The sequence below is a fragment of the Anser brachyrhynchus genome (assembly GCF_964034855.1).
Source record: "Anser brachyrhynchus genome assembly, chromosome: 10".
NCBI lineage: Eukaryota > Metazoa > Chordata > Aves > Anseriformes > Anatidae > Anser > Anser brachyrhynchus.
Window position 1 is genome coordinate 1,760,363 of NC_137705.1, and position 16,798 is coordinate 1,777,160.

At 57.3% G+C, this 16,798-nt stretch overlaps 1 long non-coding RNA gene across 6 annotated transcripts; it reads right to left on the reverse strand.

The window, feature by feature from the left end:
* Window positions 1-1,455: 1,455 nt before the first annotated feature.
* Window positions 1,456-10,790, reverse strand: LOC308200367. Of its 6 annotated transcripts, none has more exons than XR_013955565.1 (4): window positions 10,660-10,790; window positions 6,878-7,466; window positions 6,287-6,421; window positions 1,456-5,113 (listed from the first exon to the last, which is right to left on the reverse strand). It is a non-coding gene; the product is annotated as an uncharacterized lncRNA (long non-coding RNA). The 6 variants fall into 6 exon arrangements; XR_013955566.1 differs by having other exon boundaries at window positions 6,878-7,500; window positions 10,656-10,779; XR_013955567.1 differs by having other exon boundaries at window positions 6,878-7,463; window positions 10,660-10,777.
* Window positions 10,791-16,798: the final 6,008 nt, after the last annotated feature.

Here is a 16,798-nt window from a genome sequence, read left to right on the forward strand (position 1 = left end):
ACGCACAGCCAAGGACGGAGCGCAGAGCCCGGAGCGGGCTGAGGCTGCCCCAGGCAGGCTGCTCTTCTCGCGGCTCTGGTCCGAGCCTGCAGACCTGGCGCTGGCTCCGGGATCCCCAGGGGCTGCCGTGGGGCTGTGCACCCAGAGCGGCGTTGTGAGGCCGCTCCGCCGCAGAGGAGGGGGCTCGCCCGCCCAAAACGAAGCGCTGAGCACACATGGGGCAGGGTCACAGCCCCGGGCTGAGGGCTCGCAGCGGGGCTGGCCGTGCGTACAGGCACTTGACAAGCTCGGTGATAACCATCGGAAAAATGGAGGTGATGTGTTTGTCCCCTCCTGCAGCACGGGGGACGGTCACCGTCAGAAATGATGGGGGGAATCGGGTGCTTCATCCTCTTTCTGCCCCCAAGACCCGAGCTGCTACTTTCCAAACAAACGGGGGACAAAATTACATACGATTTATGCTCTGCCCCATCGCTGACCCTCTGTCCGAGGCTAGAGAAATAATTAGAGCTTGCCGCAGCTGATTGCTGATGAAAAATGAGGCATGGGGCCAACCTGCTCTGCATTTTAAGTTCAGGCTCCCTGTACGTGGACAGTTTCATGCCCATGAATTGTCTGATCCCTGCACGCTCTTTGAGATATTCGGTACATTCCTGCAGTGGGTGGTGAGCTACAAATCAGGGTCAGAGGTAATCCCCAATTATTTAGCCCTTTTACTGTTCTCCTGCTTGCCAAACAATTCTCCATATCGGGATTTACTCATGACCTTAAGGGAAGTTGCCAAGGATTTAGGAGTCCCCCTAAAAAGAGGACCCGAGCGAAGCCATCGCATTCTTGGGCATCAAGTTAGATTGCCGAGCGTTGAATTACATTTTCCCGAGGATCAGCTTTCATAAGCTGGGGCTGATGCAATCATCAATTTGCCGTCTCGATTTTGTTTGCTGAATTATTTCTACGTGGAAGGTTCCTCTGCAGCGTACAGTTAGGGCAGCAGCGAAATGTTTAAAAAGGCTTTAATTTTCTAAAGCCACGAGGAGAGCAGCAGGCCTCCGGAGGCTTGTCTCGGAGGGGCTGAGTGTCACAGGATAGCAGCAGCTCGCGTCCCGCGGGGATTTGGAGTTATTTACAGACGCACGAAAAGGCGAGGGTTCGCAGCTTGCTCCTGAGGGCGTGCTGAGGGGATCGGGTTCCCGCGGCGGCACCTTCCCGGGGCGCTGCCTCCCAGCACGGCGATTTGGGGCGAAACGTTCTGAAAATCCCCGGCACCGGCGCCTGATGGGAGCCTATGTGGGCAGCGCCGGGAGTTAGCAGATGGGTTGTGGATTCGGGCTTACGATAAGGTTACCGAGGGTGGTTTTGTTTTAAAATGTCTCTTACTTAATATATCCGCGAAGGCCAGGCATGTGCCTGTGGCCTGTAATCAAATAGCCGGCTCTCCTCCTCTCTCATTTCCAGCAATCCCGGCTCAGGTTACTGGCACCGGAGGTTAAAGGACAGCCGTGGCTTGGGCTGGAAGCGAAGGGCACGCGGGCGGGCGGCGCTGCGTGGATGCGCTCCACTCCCGGCACCCGCCGGGCATCCCCCAGCGCTCTGCAGGAGGAGAAGCGCGCCGGGAGCCACGCTGCCTGCAGACAGCCCTCGTGCCCGGCCTGGCACGTCCCCAGCCGCCGGCACCGGCGCGAGCGGGCAGGGGGGGCAGCGGGGCTCTGCCAGCCACGGGACGTGGCTCAGCTGCCCTGCAGGCCGAGCCGCACGGCCCTGCTGCCGGCCCACGCAGCGTGCACCCTGGGGTCCTGGGGTCAGCGGCTGCTGGGAGCCCCCCCAGGTGCTGCCCAGGGCGAGCCCGCAGCCGGAGGGGCGAAAGGGGCACTGCGTGACTTAGCAGCTCAGGATGTGAGGAAGAGTTTGTCATCCGCCGGGGCTCTGCCTTCCTCCTCTGGTAGCCTGCAGGTAGTTGCAAAAGCTTGACTTCACCGTGAAGCACCGTGGTTTCAGCCCGGTGCGTGTCTGACTCACCGTCTCAGCAGCACAGCTGGCCACGCTGCCTCGCGCGATGAAAGGAATCGCCCGCCAGTTAGAAGTTGAGATTTCACGTTTCGCGACAGCGTTTCGGGCTACCACGGGCCGTGTTTGGACAAAACACTGGGAAAAGCCGACGAGAGCCGCTCTCCCTGTGGCGTCCTGGGCGAGTAAATGGCGCTGGGTGGCTGCTGGGCACGTGCGTGCTGCGGGCAGGACGCTGGCACCGCGCAGCGAAACTTGCCTGCGGACTATTCAAATGAAAGCCGTTCTCCTCCGTGCGCGGAGATGTTTGCCAGCACTGAACGCAGCAGTGGGAGGAATACGTAGGTGGAAACTATTTGGAAGTGGCAAAATCTGTGGACATTACAATTCATAATAAGAGACTTTAGCCCACTTTGAGACTCTGTTTAATAAAACATCCCTGCCTCGCTGTGACAGCCTGCCCTGCCCCACGCTGCGAGCCAAACCCGGGCGCTCACGCTGCTTAACCAGCTCCCCGCCGGCCGCGTGCTCCATCGCGTGAGAACGAGCCCTCGGCACGCTCCGCACACCGCCCTGCGCGCCTCCGCGGCACCGCCTCGAGCCCCGTCTGCAGTCCCCATTGCAAGAGGGACTTTAGGGTTTGGCCGCACACCCCTCTGCCCGGCAGGTCTGGGGGGGGCAGGGCAAGGCCACCACGTCCCCGGCCACCGATCCCGAGGGTCGCTGCGGGGCACGGGGGGGGGCAGCTGCGGGTGCAGACACCGTCGTGCCCGAGCGCTGCTTTTCCTCCCGGGTGACACAGCCGTCTGGTGAGCGCTCTGCACAATGCTATCTGATCACGCTCGCAGCTCTGCCTAACATCAAACAGTGAGTCAGCGGCGGAGCCTCATCAGATGTCTCCGTGCCTTAGCTTTCATATCTGAAAAGCAGAAAGCACGGTGCTCTGCAGGTATGCAAAGCAAAGCGAGGTGCTTTCAGATCTTTGGCTTAGGAAACGCCACACCTTTCAACTGCAGCATTATTTATTTTTCACTGGCATCCACGTACCCCGGTAAGAATCAATACTGCGGGAGCTCGTCGTCTGGGTAGATTTTGTTCTGTCTGTGGGATGTGGGGAACAGCAGCTGCAGGGCCACGATGCATTTCCTCTGAGTCAGTTACATTAAAAGTGTTCTCAGCTTGCTAACTGGATTTAAAAGATTACCCCCCAAAAACAATAAAAGATAAAAACCAAGCAGGCACAAGAAGGGAGTGGGAGCATTGTCCTTCTGGCTCGTGTCAGGACACGGGTGGCTTAAACCTTGGCCTCTGAACCCTGAGCCTGTGGGACGAGGTCTGTGCGATCCACATGCTGATGGCACGCGGGGCGACTCCTGGTCGGTCCAGGGGGACGCAGTTCCGAGCAGAAACGTCAGAGCTGGCAGGCACCGAGGGAGGTGGCAGGTGCAGAGGGAGGGCCCCAGCAGTTTGTGGCAGAAGTTAAGGGCGAGGGTTGTGCCGGTGGTGGCACATGGGGACGCAGCCCACGTGGCAGGGATGCTGCCAGCCCCCTAGCTGGGGATAAAGGCAGGCGAGCCCAGCTGCAGCGGGGGGCTCGCTGAGCCCAGCCTGCGCTCTGCAGGCCACTAGCACCACGCCCGGGGCACCTGCTCAGCGGCGAGCTGCTGGTGGCAGGCTGCACGTGGCAGGCTGCACGTGGCTCCTCCGTCGGGAGAGGGAAAAGGACCACAGGTGCCTGAGCGTGCTGGTAGTCAGTGAGCATTTGACCCGTTTGATTAAATTGAGTTCTCGTGCAAAGAAAACACAGGAGGTAAAGGCAGTGCAGGTGCGCAGCACCAGCACACACCGCACACGGGAGGTTTGCTGGCCGTGCGGCCTTACAAGCACTCGGATGTGAACGTGGCTGAGCTGCGGGGCAGCCTGGCTCAGCGCAGTCAGGCGCTCTCTAAATGAGGAGCCGAAACTCCGAATGCAGACCTGCCTCCTCCCAGCGTGCCGCTCCGATCCCCTGCGTATCGCGAGCCAGACGCAGGCCGGGCATTCCTCCTGCTGCAAGTGCAGCCGAAATAAGCACGAACAGGAATTAAGTGGAATAGGAAATATTCACGGTGGATTTGTGCCTAATCAAGATGACACACACATGCTCTCGCTTTCCTCCAGCCCGACCCAGGACCACTCCGCACCGCAGAAGCCTCCCGCAGCCGGCCTCGGCACCTGGGGGGGAGCGCGCCCGCATTTCCGCAGCGAACGCAGCCCCGGGGCCGGAGCGGGGCGAAGCGCCCCGAACACACCGCCGAGAGGAGAAACAGCTGACAGGAATGTGTCTCAGGGTGCCCTTCCCTCTGTATCAGAAGCGATCTGGCTGAGAAGCGCTGGAGCAAACCACAACTGAGGGTGTTGCTGTCTTCCCCAAATACTTTCTCTAATGAGGTTTTTAAATAGTTTTGCCCCGCCTACACGGGCGGCCAGAGCACTTTCATCTCCAGGTGAATAGGAACCGAGGTGGGACCCTGCTGTCTGCTGGGAGGATCGCTGCCATCTCCCAGACGGGGCGGTGAGGTTTGCAGGCGAAACCCACACAATGGCGGGGAAGTGCTGGCTCTCTCCTCCTCGGCCCCCTCGGAGATGCCTGCTGCTTGTGGCGCAAACACCAACCACAGGCAGCGGCGTTTGAAGTGCAAAGAGAGCTCCGGCGCAGGAGAGAGGCGCGTTTTTCCCTGCGCCTCCGAGCCGATGAGAACCGAGCACCAGCGAGCGGATAGCCACGGTCAAAGGGAGGTTCAGGAGCAGGCTACAGGGCTCAGTTTGGTGCAACCTGTACCTAGGGTGCTCTGAGCAGCCCCGCACCTTTCATTCTTAGGTGGCAAAGATCAGGTCTGTCCTGCAGGTTTTGGGTGGGCGTGGAGGCACTTTCCACCTGAGCGCGTCTCCCACCCCTCTCCCCGGTGCAGCCGAGCGCTCCCCACCCGCACACACCTGGAGCCGAGCAGGGGCTTGCTGCGATCCTGGCCGGGCTCATCTCCCAGGGGAGCCGGTGCACAGGGCGGCCTGGCACGGCCACGCGGTGGGGCTTGGCACGGGACAGACAGCTGGCGGGTCAGGCAACGCTCTGAGCAAGGGAAGAAAGAATAATTTCATCATAAAAAATAAATCACGGGGGATATATCCCGGTAATGTGGGGAAACATAAATGGCCACACAAGAAAATTATGACCATCCCTTCTGATTTTTTAAACTGCATGAACTATAGAACGAAAATGAAGTCCCTGCCCTGAGGAGCTGAGCACATCTGCAGCTGCTACCCAGATGTCACTGCCCGGACCCTCGGCAAATGTTCCAGGGGAAAACCCTGTCTGACTCTCACGTCAGCCAAAACGGAGAGAGGTTTCGCTGTATAAACCTTGACCAGAGAGACATTAGGTGCCTTTGATCTCCAGATATAAAGATGATCTTTTGATTTAAGATTATGAAAATGAAGAACCATCTGCTAAGAAGCAGCTACGGACCCACGTTTTATTGAGGCCAGATGGTGTCCAGGGTTCCTACGTATGAATTCAATTAGCTGCCTGTGCCTGCGTCAGTAATTCTGGATCCACCCAGTCATGTTTTTGGAACAAATATTATAATATTCCCATGGATCCTCCAGACAGTGGGAGGTGTTTCCTTCACTGTGAAGGTTTTGGGAAGCGATGACTTTGTCTCATTTTCTCTCGCCCTACTCTGCATTCCTGTTTCCCAGCTTTCCAAGGTTTTTGAGTTTTCCCCGGAATCCCTGAGCCAGCGACATTGTTGGCTGAAGCCACCAGACCCCAGCTCGCCCACGGGTCCCACAGCACTGCATTCTCCTTCGCAGTTACAGAGGGGAAGCCCACGGCCCTGCATGCAGCTGCAGGAGCAAGAGGGATTTTGGGCTGGGCTTACAGCATTTCTGAGAAGGCAGCCCCTTCCCAGCCTCACCAGGCCCACTCGAGTCCTTTTTTCCCAGCGCTTATCCCGGGTTTGCCTGTGCTCAGCTCTTCTGCCACCGACTCACAGCCGTGTGAGAGCAGATTTGGGAGATGCAGCCCCGGTAATGGGATGCAGGGGGTGGAAATCAGCAGTCGCCTGACTGGTAGCAGCCCCGGCAGACGGGCGGCTCTCCTGCCGTAGGAAGCCAGATCATGCAGAACGCAGGCAATTAGCTGCCGTGAGCCTCCAGACCTAACAAGGTGGAAGCCCCTTTTCTTTACGGGTGCGGCTCAGCACCCCGCATCGTGCTCGAGGAGCCGTGTACGTGCACTGACCTGCTTCTCCGCAGGGTTTGGAGCAGGAGAGGTCCGGCAGGGGCTGGGGCGAGCCGAAGCCCCGCGGGTTGTGGTCACAGGCTGAAGGGCCTCGCATGCACAGCGCGCCTCCTCCTCTGCCTCCTGCAGACCTGCCTGCACGAGAGAGAGCCTCAAAAAGCACTCCTGAGCAGGGAGCATCCCTGGCAAAGGGATGGAGTCTGTTGTTTCCTTCCTGAGTCGTTTCTTTTTGGGGGGGAGGGAGTTGGGGATGCCAGGCTGGCTGCTTCCTCTGAGCTGCAGCCTGGCTTCGGCCGCCTCCCAGCTGCACCTGGTGGTGCCTGTGAGCTCACCCGGCCCCTCAGCGCCCATCACGCTGAAATACAGACTCACCACCCGCCTGACCGCTGGCCAGGAGCCCCTCAGGGCGCCCTCCTCCCTCTCTCACCCTGAGAGCATCCGCCCCAGACGATGCTTTAACCCCCAGCCTGCCCTGCCCCGCCGCCCAGCGCAGCACCACCGCCCCGAGCTGCCCCCGGCGCCTCACTCCAGGGGCGTCCTGCCCACGGCCTGGGTTTGGCTGTTTCACAAAGGGCTTCGTGTTAGCGGTACCTGCTCATATTCCTTCGGTCTCATGTGTCTGCAGGGATTTGTTGCTCCCCCGTTCCTGTCAGCATCCCGCCGAAGCCCTTGTGCCGCTGCCGTCCTCGCTGCGCTCTGCCCCTCGTCCTGCACCGCCATCCTCACGGACTTGTCCCCCAGTCAGCGGGCCACGGGCGTGATAACGCACAGCCACGCTGCTGATTCCCAAAGATTTCTCTTTTTTAAAATAAAATATAACCTCTTTGCCAGATCAGCTTTATAAAGGAGACCTCTGAGAAGCAGCCACGAGGAAGGAGCAGCGGAGTGGAAGGAGAGGAAAATGGAGCAGTTCTCATTAGGGTGCGAAGTGCGTGATAATTACTTGAGGAAGGGTAGGGGATGACAGGGCTCATTGCCTCCTCGATCCCACAGCGACTACAAGCTTGCTCGTGTGTGCATCTGCTACGGGCTGGGAATATTTTAGGGCTGCGTTGAAGCAGACATGAGAAGCGAGAGCTCCTGCCTGCCCAGGAACCCTCGGGAGCACGCAGCTGATCCAACGTGCCGCCTTCTGGTTTTCTTCCCCTTGGTGCTGAGCTGCTTGGGAAAGCAGTTACTGCTGGAAAACAGGATTTGGGGCAGATAATTCACATCTGACACCCGTCAGCACGGCTTAGTCAACATTATGCTGTACCCATCACTCCAGCCTTTTTGGGCTAAACTAACGTAAGCACCCCCATGACGCTACTAGCCGGCGTCCCAGCTTTCTGTCCTCACACCTCGTCACCTTCGAGGGGCCAGCCCGAGCCCCTCTCACCTGCTGGCACATCCCCCGGGCCCCTTCTCGCAGCCTGTGCCGGCCCCGCAGGTGGCAGATTTGGGGCTCCCGACCCTCGGCGCGGAGCCTCCCACGGGCGCTAAATGCAGCCCCCGCCCCGGCGCCATCGCACCCACCAACCTCGCTGCTCCAGGCTGTTCTGAGGAAGGTGAAGAGTTGGCTGGTGGAAGCCAAAAGTTGTGACTAATATCTCTTGGGGAAAGTACTTTATGTCAAAACAAGTGAATAGCAAAGCGGAGGCATGCGGTGGAGAGATGTGTGGAGGTAGGGAGGGGCTTTTTTGTGCCAAATTTCCCTTTTCCCTAAAGGGACAACCCAAGCTGCCTTATTTCTTAACATACAATGAGACACAGAAGGAAAACTTCCTTCTTCGCTTCTTTTAGGCCCTGGCGTTTCTAGAAAGCTGCTGAATCACCCCCTGGTGATGCACCCTGACGGCCGCGAGGCCCTCGCCCATGGGCGCAGCAGGACGCCACCGGCGACCTTTCACAGCCAGCGGCGAGCACCGCGGGGCCTCGAGCAACCCCTGCTGCCCTCAGCGCCGCCCGCTGCAGCGAGGGGCCGCGGGCCGCGGCCTTCCCGAGCCTCCCACAGCAAGCACAAGCCCAGACAGAAGCCTGGAAGAAAACTCGGCTGCGTCCAGGCCCGGGGGCAATGCCCGCACCCAGCGGGAGGCTCGGTCCTCGCGAGCTGCAGACAGCGAGCTGGAGCCAGGCGCCTTACGTGGAAACAGCCGGGCTCTGTGGCTCCCTGCGTGAAATAAAAACAATTTTTTTTTTCTAGTCATGTAGAGCAGGCGAAGGACTCAGCCCTCATAACTATTTTGCTTCCAGAAGATATTCAAGCCCTATGGAGCCACATATATTTGCTTATTAACTATGTCGCTGTAATAGCGAAGCCTCCTTCCTCTCTCTCCGGCTGAGATGTGGTATGTAAAATGGCAGTGCCTTTTATAGCCCTGTGCCCACAAAGGCTCAGCTGCAGAAGTCATTTCCTATTTACATCAAAAAAAAACAACAGTTCAGCAGAGATAGCTGCAAACGCAGGCAGCAAGGTGCTTTCTGCAGGTGTGGGTGGGTGATTCACCCCCGCCAGCAGCCCGCGGCCCGGCTCCATCCAGCACCGCAGCCCACAGCTTATCTTCATCCTCCCGCTCCTGGTGCTTCCCCAGCTCCACGCGGCTCCAAGCACACCCAAACAAAGTCCCGAACCAACCCTGTCTGGCCTCACCCTCTTTCCCAGAAGAGGGCTTGGATCTTCTCCAGGCCTCTCTCTCTCTTCCTCCCGGGGAAGTCGTCCTCAGAAGCACCCCCTGGAGACCTTCGCCCAGGCGGCCGGGCCTCTCCTGACACCCAGCCCACAGAGCAGCACCCCCCTGCTTCTCCTGGGGGACCAGATGTCCCCCCCCCGAGCCCTTCCAGGACCAAGCCCAGGTGCCTGCAGCTCTGCCCCAGCTCCTGCCCTCAGGCTCCCACCGCCCCGTTCTCCACCACCCCACCATTTGTGCTTGGACATTTGCCCTCCAAAGCCTGCCATCGGGTGAGCTCTGCGGTGCTCAGAGGGCCCCAGAGCTGAGCTGTGACGTACCGCAGCCCTTTGGCGAGGCACTGGGTACCCCGAAACTTCCCAAGGACACCCTACAGCTCGGCCAGGGCAGGTGGGGGCACCCGGCGGGGCTGGGGGCGGCTTGGAGAGGCAGAGGGGGGAGACCCAAGTCAGACCTCAGCTACAACGTGGACAACGACCCAGGCTGGCAGCTTTGGCTCAGAGCTCACTCCAAGACACCATTAAACCTCCCCAAATCCTTTTTTGTACCACCGTCACTGCTGCTGCACTGAGATGAGGGCAACTGGGAGCAGCACACGAAAGGAAAAAAAAAATAGAAATAAAATAGTGGCACAAACAGCTGGCTGAAGCCCTTCGATTTTGGCCACTCTTTAAAAACACTACACTGATTTTGACAGCCATCCCAGGCGAGTGCTCGCAGGGCTCCCAGCCAGCAGCGAGGAGCTGCCGGGGTGCCCCAAGCACGGCCAAGGTTTCACTGGAAGGTTTCACAGCCCTGGTTTCATCGGAAACCACAGTGCCAGGACAGCCTGATGCTGGGGCCCCGCCACCACGCGGATTTCCATCCTTTAGATGCTAATTCACTGCAAAAGGCACCTCCTGAAGACAGGTTTTTGAAATAAATTACATTAATGTCAGCTAACCAGAACCAGGGCTTGCTGCAGATAATCTGCACAGATAGGTGCAGGGAAGATATGCGGCAGACTACCTCGGGCACAACCCACCTTAGCAGAGATCGCTCCATTAATCATTTTGGCTGCAGCCCAGCATTGCCAAAATTAGAGAGGTTTGAGGTTGGCTTTTCAATCCGAGCAGATATGTCACGTTGTGACTAGATACCGTGCTGAAATTCAGCTGCCGGAATTATGGAGGTGGCAGACCTTTATTTAGCCCCGTCTTCCGTCGTGCAGCCACCTCCAGCCTGCCAGCGACACCCCGTGCGGAGCGCGTCAGCGCGCTGAGCAACGGCACCGCCGCAGCTGGCGGCCCTGACCTCCTCCACGCCGCTCCTCCTCGTGGGCTTTGGATGCAGAGCTGCTTTCAGCTGGGAGTCACTTCCTCAGAAACTTAGTGGGAGATCTGCAGTTTTCGGTTCGCTGTGAGCTTTTGAAATATGAATAAGTTACCTCCCTGTTTGCAAAGACAGCTCTGAAAGCGCTCTCCGGCAGAAAGCAGCTCCGAAACCCATTCTGCGTGGTGCTGAAGGGGTGCCCTGACCTCTCCGGGGACACCCGTGGCTGTCCCTTTCTTCCCCACTGAGCAGCATTGAGGAGCCCGGCTCCGTGCAGCACCAGGGCCACCACACCCGCAACCACACCACACCCCTACCCAGCCAACTTTCCAGAAAAAATAAAAGAAAAAATCAACTCTTTTGGCATCTCATTCACACGGCTCAAACGTTACCGACTTGGGGCGGAAATTCCCTGGCAGGAGCTCCTATTTCCATTCTGCGTGTTCCTGAGAAAGGCAGCAAAGAAACTTTCAGGAGAGGAGCTGCGATGTGCTGGGGCTGCAGGCTCACCCAGGCCTCGCTCGTGCTCTTTAAACACAACGCAGCCGGTGTTAAATTAGGGATAACGATGGGCACTCAGAGGGGTCTGCGTTGCTTAACTGAGGGTAACAGCCTTCCCCCGCCGGCCTGAACGGTGCTGATGCTCGCTGGCCCCACGGTAGGTGCTGCCACCCCGTCCTGCTAGGGGGGCACACGGGCGCAGGAGGCTGCAGCCGAGGTGGGAGCACGGCCACGTCGCCAACGGGACGTTCACCATCCCGATCCCCCGCCACCGCAGCCCCAGCTGATTTCTTTCTGATAGCAAGGCGCGGAAAACCCCCGGGGCCTGACACAGGCCGTGCACCGAGCGCAGCTGCAGGGCCGGTGACTCAGAGGAGGGGACGTGGCAGGGCAGCGGGGACGAGCTGGGGGAGCGGGACGGGGAGGGGGGCAGCGGGGCCGGCACACGGAGCCACCCCCGGGCTCACCTTCACGCAAACCCCGAAGCTGAACGCTTCCTCGCGCCTTGCTCACGAGGGCGTGCGGCGTGGGCACGTAGACGTGTGTCTGCCTGGGTGCCCCCTCTCCTGGCATTCAGACAACGAGGTTTTGCTTCACTTTACTGCAGGTGCTATCGCTCGCTTGCCGTATTTTATCTCTGGGGACAGTTTCTCTATCCCAATCTGCCAGGAAAGTGCCCTGGGACTTTTTAGAATGAAAAATACCGTGCAAGTTTAAAACTCCATCTCTTGGAGCCATTTAAATTACCTGGAAATAATGTAATCCCTCCAGTTCTGAAAACTCAGCGTGGTGTAGGATTTAATCTTTACCTGCCATTGGCCAAGCACATTCTTGCACTCCACCAAGATGTCCTAGCAACTGCCCTGAAGTGAGCACAACGCCGCGATTTCTGCCGGGAGACTGGTGATTGATTGATTTCACTGCTTGGATAAAGAGAAGGAAAGAAGTGAAATAGTGAAACAAAGTGAAACCACTGGTTATGCTGCAAACAGAGCTCCTCCAAAGCTGCATTACCACCGTTTATCACTACATCTGCCTCCCGCAGTCTGGATGGCAATGCCTTGTCAGTTAAAATTCAGATTATGGCCCACAACACCCAGAAAACCACAGCAGTTCCCTGCCTCCCTTCCCCAAGGCAAAGAATTAGAAACAGTGAAAACAAAATCATGGGACTGAAATAATAAGAATTAAAAAAAATATAATAGTAATCACAAGACCCGTGGTTTGGAGCCGCGCGGGTTTCCCACGGGCGGCGCAGGGCGGGCACCCGAATCCCTGTGCGGGGCTGCCACGGCGCAGGCAGGGCCACGGCATCGGGACTGGCCCCCAAAGCCCTCCGCAGGGCCAGGGCTGAAGGCTTTCAGCTGAGCTCCTCGCTGGCAACGCTGGCGTTTCCCTAAACCTCCATCGCAGGAGCCCTTTTTTCCACCTGAAGCCACCCGGGGCCTTCTGAGCGGGGATTTCTCCCTCCTTTCTGTCTTTTTTCACCTCTTCAGATTTTACCCCGTTGTGCACAGAGGAGCCAATTCAATTTACTAATTCTTTTTCCCATAAGGAAACCTCTTTTTTTTTTTTCCCCGCGAAATTTTCAAAACACGTATGTTTGAGGATGAAAGCTCCTCTCTCTGTCTTTAGCCCAGGAGGGACTTTGACTCCCCGCCTGCTGCTCTTGGACTGATGCGGGCGGGATGGCAAGCAAGCTGACTCCCATTTCCCCGGAGACTGCTCAGCCAGATTTAGGAAAAACTGAGCAGGCTCCTGTGCCAGGACCCATGGCAGCTGCTGGCGGGCAGGCGGGGATCTAGCTCCGGCTCCTGAAGGCTGCTACAGCTCGTTGCCAGACGGCGCAGCCGGAGACCCGTGGTCGGCAGCGTGCAGAGACGCTGGGTTCAGCTCCCCCAGGGACCTGCCCCCTAATCTACCGGCTGGGCTCCCCGAGACACTCCGCTTCACCCACGGAAGTCCTTTTACCGCCCCGGAGCCAACGCAAGGACCTCGGCAGCCTTCCTGCTGCCCTGGTGCCATGCAGGGGATGCAGAGGCTTGGTCAGATGCGCTGCCCCCTTCTCCGCTGTGCCCGGAGCACCATCGCATGGCTCCCCAGGCACCGCCCCCCCCCCAGGACCTGATGTCACAGGGTCAGGACGTGCGCTTTAGGAAGGATATCAGTTGACCTTCAGGGCTGCGTTTGGATTTTCACTGCCTCAGGCACAGGGTTTTATGGCGAGACCATAAACCCGCACTCCACGGGCGCCCTCCTGCTCGGGGTGCACGTGGAGACCACCCGGTCGGACCTTCTCCGTCTTCCCCCCGCCGCTACCCTTTGCCAGGCACACATCACACATTTTTAAAGCTTCAGGCTAAGGCCACCAAGTGTTCCTCACCCCCACCACTGGCAAATTATTTTGCTAGGCCCGCCGAGCAGTTCCTCATTCCGCCAGAGGCACAAGAACCCCAAAACCTGCTCCGTGCGTGGCAGCAGGCAAGCTTCAGGCTCCCTGACAGCCCCTGCCTTCGGAGGTGCCAGAACTGTGAGCTGATATTGGCAAATCAAAACCTTGCAGTAACCCAGATCGTCTGACTGCTGGTCTTGTGCTTTGATCACAAGACGATCTCTCCCTCCACAAGAGCACTGAGAGCGAGGGATGAAACATCGCCTGTGTTGCCCAACGCCTCCCCCACGGACACGCTCCTCTTAGACCTTGGTACACGTGGAGGAGAGCCAAGAGGCCGAGGCAATAACAAAAGCAACGTGAGGGCAGCCCAGCGCGGGGCTCTTCTATGTGCTCCGATCAGAAGCTCGGAGCTATCAAGGTTTTCTCACTCCCATCCCGGTAATCCCTGGTTTTTACAGCACAGATTTGGGACTGAGTCACAGAATCGCAGCGTCACAGAATATCCCAAGCTGGAAGGGACCCACGAAGATCACCAAGCCCAACTCCTGGCTCCACGCACAACTACCTGAAAAGTAAACCGTCTGTCTGAGAGCCTCATCCAGACGCTGAGGTGGGTCGTAGGCAGGCAAGCCCACACCGTGGCTGATGCCAGGTTGGGGCACACGAAGCCTTAGGAGGAAGAACAAGGATGGCATCCTGCAGGCAAAACACAACGCTCTGAATTTTTTTTCTTCTTAAGAGGCCAGCGAGGCCACCACATTCCTAAATGTAAAGCTGCAATGCCCCTGATCTGTCTATATGGAACCAGCTCAGTAAGGACTCAGTGTCGGGGTAAGATTTGCTGAGCAGAACCCTTCCCAAGGCGAGAAGCTCCACGGGTGGGCGTTCATACACCGAGGACACTCCTGCTCCCACCTCGCCTTGCCCAGCCTGCACCCGTGCACTGAAGGCCAGGGGACCAAGGACATCGAGGCTTTACAAGGGCCAACGACAGGCGTCCTCCTTGTTTGTGTGTACTTCCAAAATGCCTCAACACAAAATAAGGACATAAAGGCAGAAGCAAAGCCAAGGGACGTGATACTGCTCCCGATGCGTGCTGGTTTTTGCCTCTATTTCCTTGTTTTTGGGAGGCACTGCCACACTGCATGCAGGCACTGCTAGGATTTCTTGAGCATCCTGGAGCTCACTCCACTCACTTGCTCATCAGTCAAGTGACTTTTTCTTTCTGTAATCAATAATGACCCTCTCCAGAACTAGCTAATATGGAAAAAAAAATGTTTTATTGATCACATTTTTACTGATCTAAACTGAACTGTCTTTGCATAGGAGACAGACGACGTGGCTTTTCATTACCCTGCTCTCTCTCCCTTGGCTTGACCCATTTCATCTCTTTTTTTCCCCTCTTGCCAATTGAATAAAATCCTGCAGCTAACCTTTAAGGGTTCCTTAGTCTTTATTTTGTTCCTATTAACCTTCTGTTTCTCTGGATAATTCTGCAGCCAAGAGTAGGTGTGACTCCCACGTTACAAGTCTAGCTGTGCTGTTGACTCATGTGCTGTGCTCACAAAGCCAGATCCTTTAATGGGAAGGCTTATGCAACGTAGCGAGGTCTCCCAGAGCATATGCTCTTACTCGAGTTGTGAGATTTCTGCTTGTTCTCTCTGCTAAATGAGTCTGAGAGCGATGGTGGGCTGCACAGGAGGCGCACGCTATTTCACGAGCCCTTACTATGCCCCGAATGCGCACACGAATCCCCGGTCCCCCACGCAGCCCTTATTAAAGCTCCTTTGGGCAGATTCGCCCCGCTCTGCACCCAAAATCGAGTCTCTGCAGCGAGGTGCTTCTTGGCTCGGGACCAGGCTGGTGCTGCGGGGCAGCGCTGCCCTGCGCTCCCCAGCGCCCGTGGCTCCCCGGCGACGGGCTCCGACGTTTCAAAGGCCCCTCCGTGGCACTCGCACGTTATATAAAGCAAACCCAACAGACGGTCAGATTTGGCCTGTCATGTTCGAGGGCTCTCACTCAGGTTTTTTTTTTTAATTTTTTTTTTTTAGGAGGGAAACTAGCAACACATGGTGAAAAACACCCTATAGCTTTTAGCTAATGTCTCTGAGATCTCACCATCTGTTCCCATGAACTTCAAGCGAGAAGCAGGCACCATTTTGAAGGCAGGCGCTTAAAAAAGCGCGAGCGTCGAGCCCTCCGTTCCTCGGACAGAAACCTGCTCCGGCGCCAGCTGAAAGGCCGGCACAGGAACTCCCGACCTCTCGAGCAATTCTGCATTTTCCGTAGGGGCGAGCAGCACGGGGCCACCCGGCCCACCCCAGCTCCCCGCAGGAGGCGAGAGCGGGTCGGGGGAGCCTGTGCGAGCCCCCGCCAGCCTCGTTGCCGCCCAGCCCTTCGACTTACACGACGGATAAAATACAGCACCAAACCTCCCCGAAGGCTCTGCCGCAAAGAGGGAGAGAGCCACGCCGTTAGCTTTGGCAGGCAGCTTCTCCCAGGGCACGCCGCGGAGGGGGCAGCCCCGTTTTGGAGCAGCAGCAGCAGCCCTTTGCTGGGAATTGTGCAGAAAGGCGGCTGAAACATTAACCTGCGGCACGCTGCAGTGCTCCCCGTGGCACCTTTCCCAAAAGGAGATTAAGGCGAGCAGCTGCTGATATGGAAACCAACTGTTTGAACTGCAGTGCACTTACATATGCTAATAGCGCGGAGCTACTGACTCCTGCAAACGTGATGCAGGAAATGACTAAACATTTAGTGCTTGTTATTTAGCAGTATTCCTGGAGACACGTAGGTGGTGTGGACAGCATGGTATGTGCATTAAAGTGCAATTTAGGTCAATGATTCTTTGAAAGGACCATTCTTTCTTCTTCTTCTTCTTTTTTTTTTTTTTTCCTTCTCCCTTCGGGAGAAAGGGTGTTCAAAAATTAACTTTTCCAGCTATCTTTTCCAACACGTTACCGTCTGCTCAAAATAAAATGAAAAGGGGGGAAAGACTGTAGGAATTACCCTGCGTTAATGACATTGAAGTGTCTCTGCAATGCTGTTTTCATTTCACCTTTTTTTGAATGCTTAGAAAAGGAATTTAAAAGAAGCTTTACAGGGCAGAGTGCATGTTTAGATAAAAACAGCAAGATTAAATGAGGTGTCCGAGTCTAACTTTCTAGCAGGTGAAGTGACAACCCCAAACGAAAGCCAAGCCCGGTGGGGTGGGGGGGAGGCACCGGTGCAGCTGCAGCGCGCACGGCTCTGTGGGTGCTCCGGGTGCCAAGAGCCTCCTGCCGCCCCCAGCAGTGTGGGGGTCCCCTGGTAGGAAGCTGAAAGCTCCTGGTGCTCCCGAGGGACACAAGGACACCTGGCAGGCGAGGCAGCTGCAGACGAGTGGTGAAGCTCTGTCCGCGGGGGCTCACCTGACACGAAGCAGAGCCCGCAGCTGCCTGATTCCTCCCCAGCGCCGGGGAGCCCGATGCTGCTTTCAGCGAGCCAGAGAAATTCCAGCCTGGAGCTGGTGACAAGTCTCCAGCAGGGCTTGGGGGACCAGAGCTGGGCTTGCTGGGACGACAGACCCCTTTAGCGGAGGAGTCATAAAGTCTTTTTGCTAAAGAAACAAATAAATTATTGATGGCGGTGCTGCTTCCT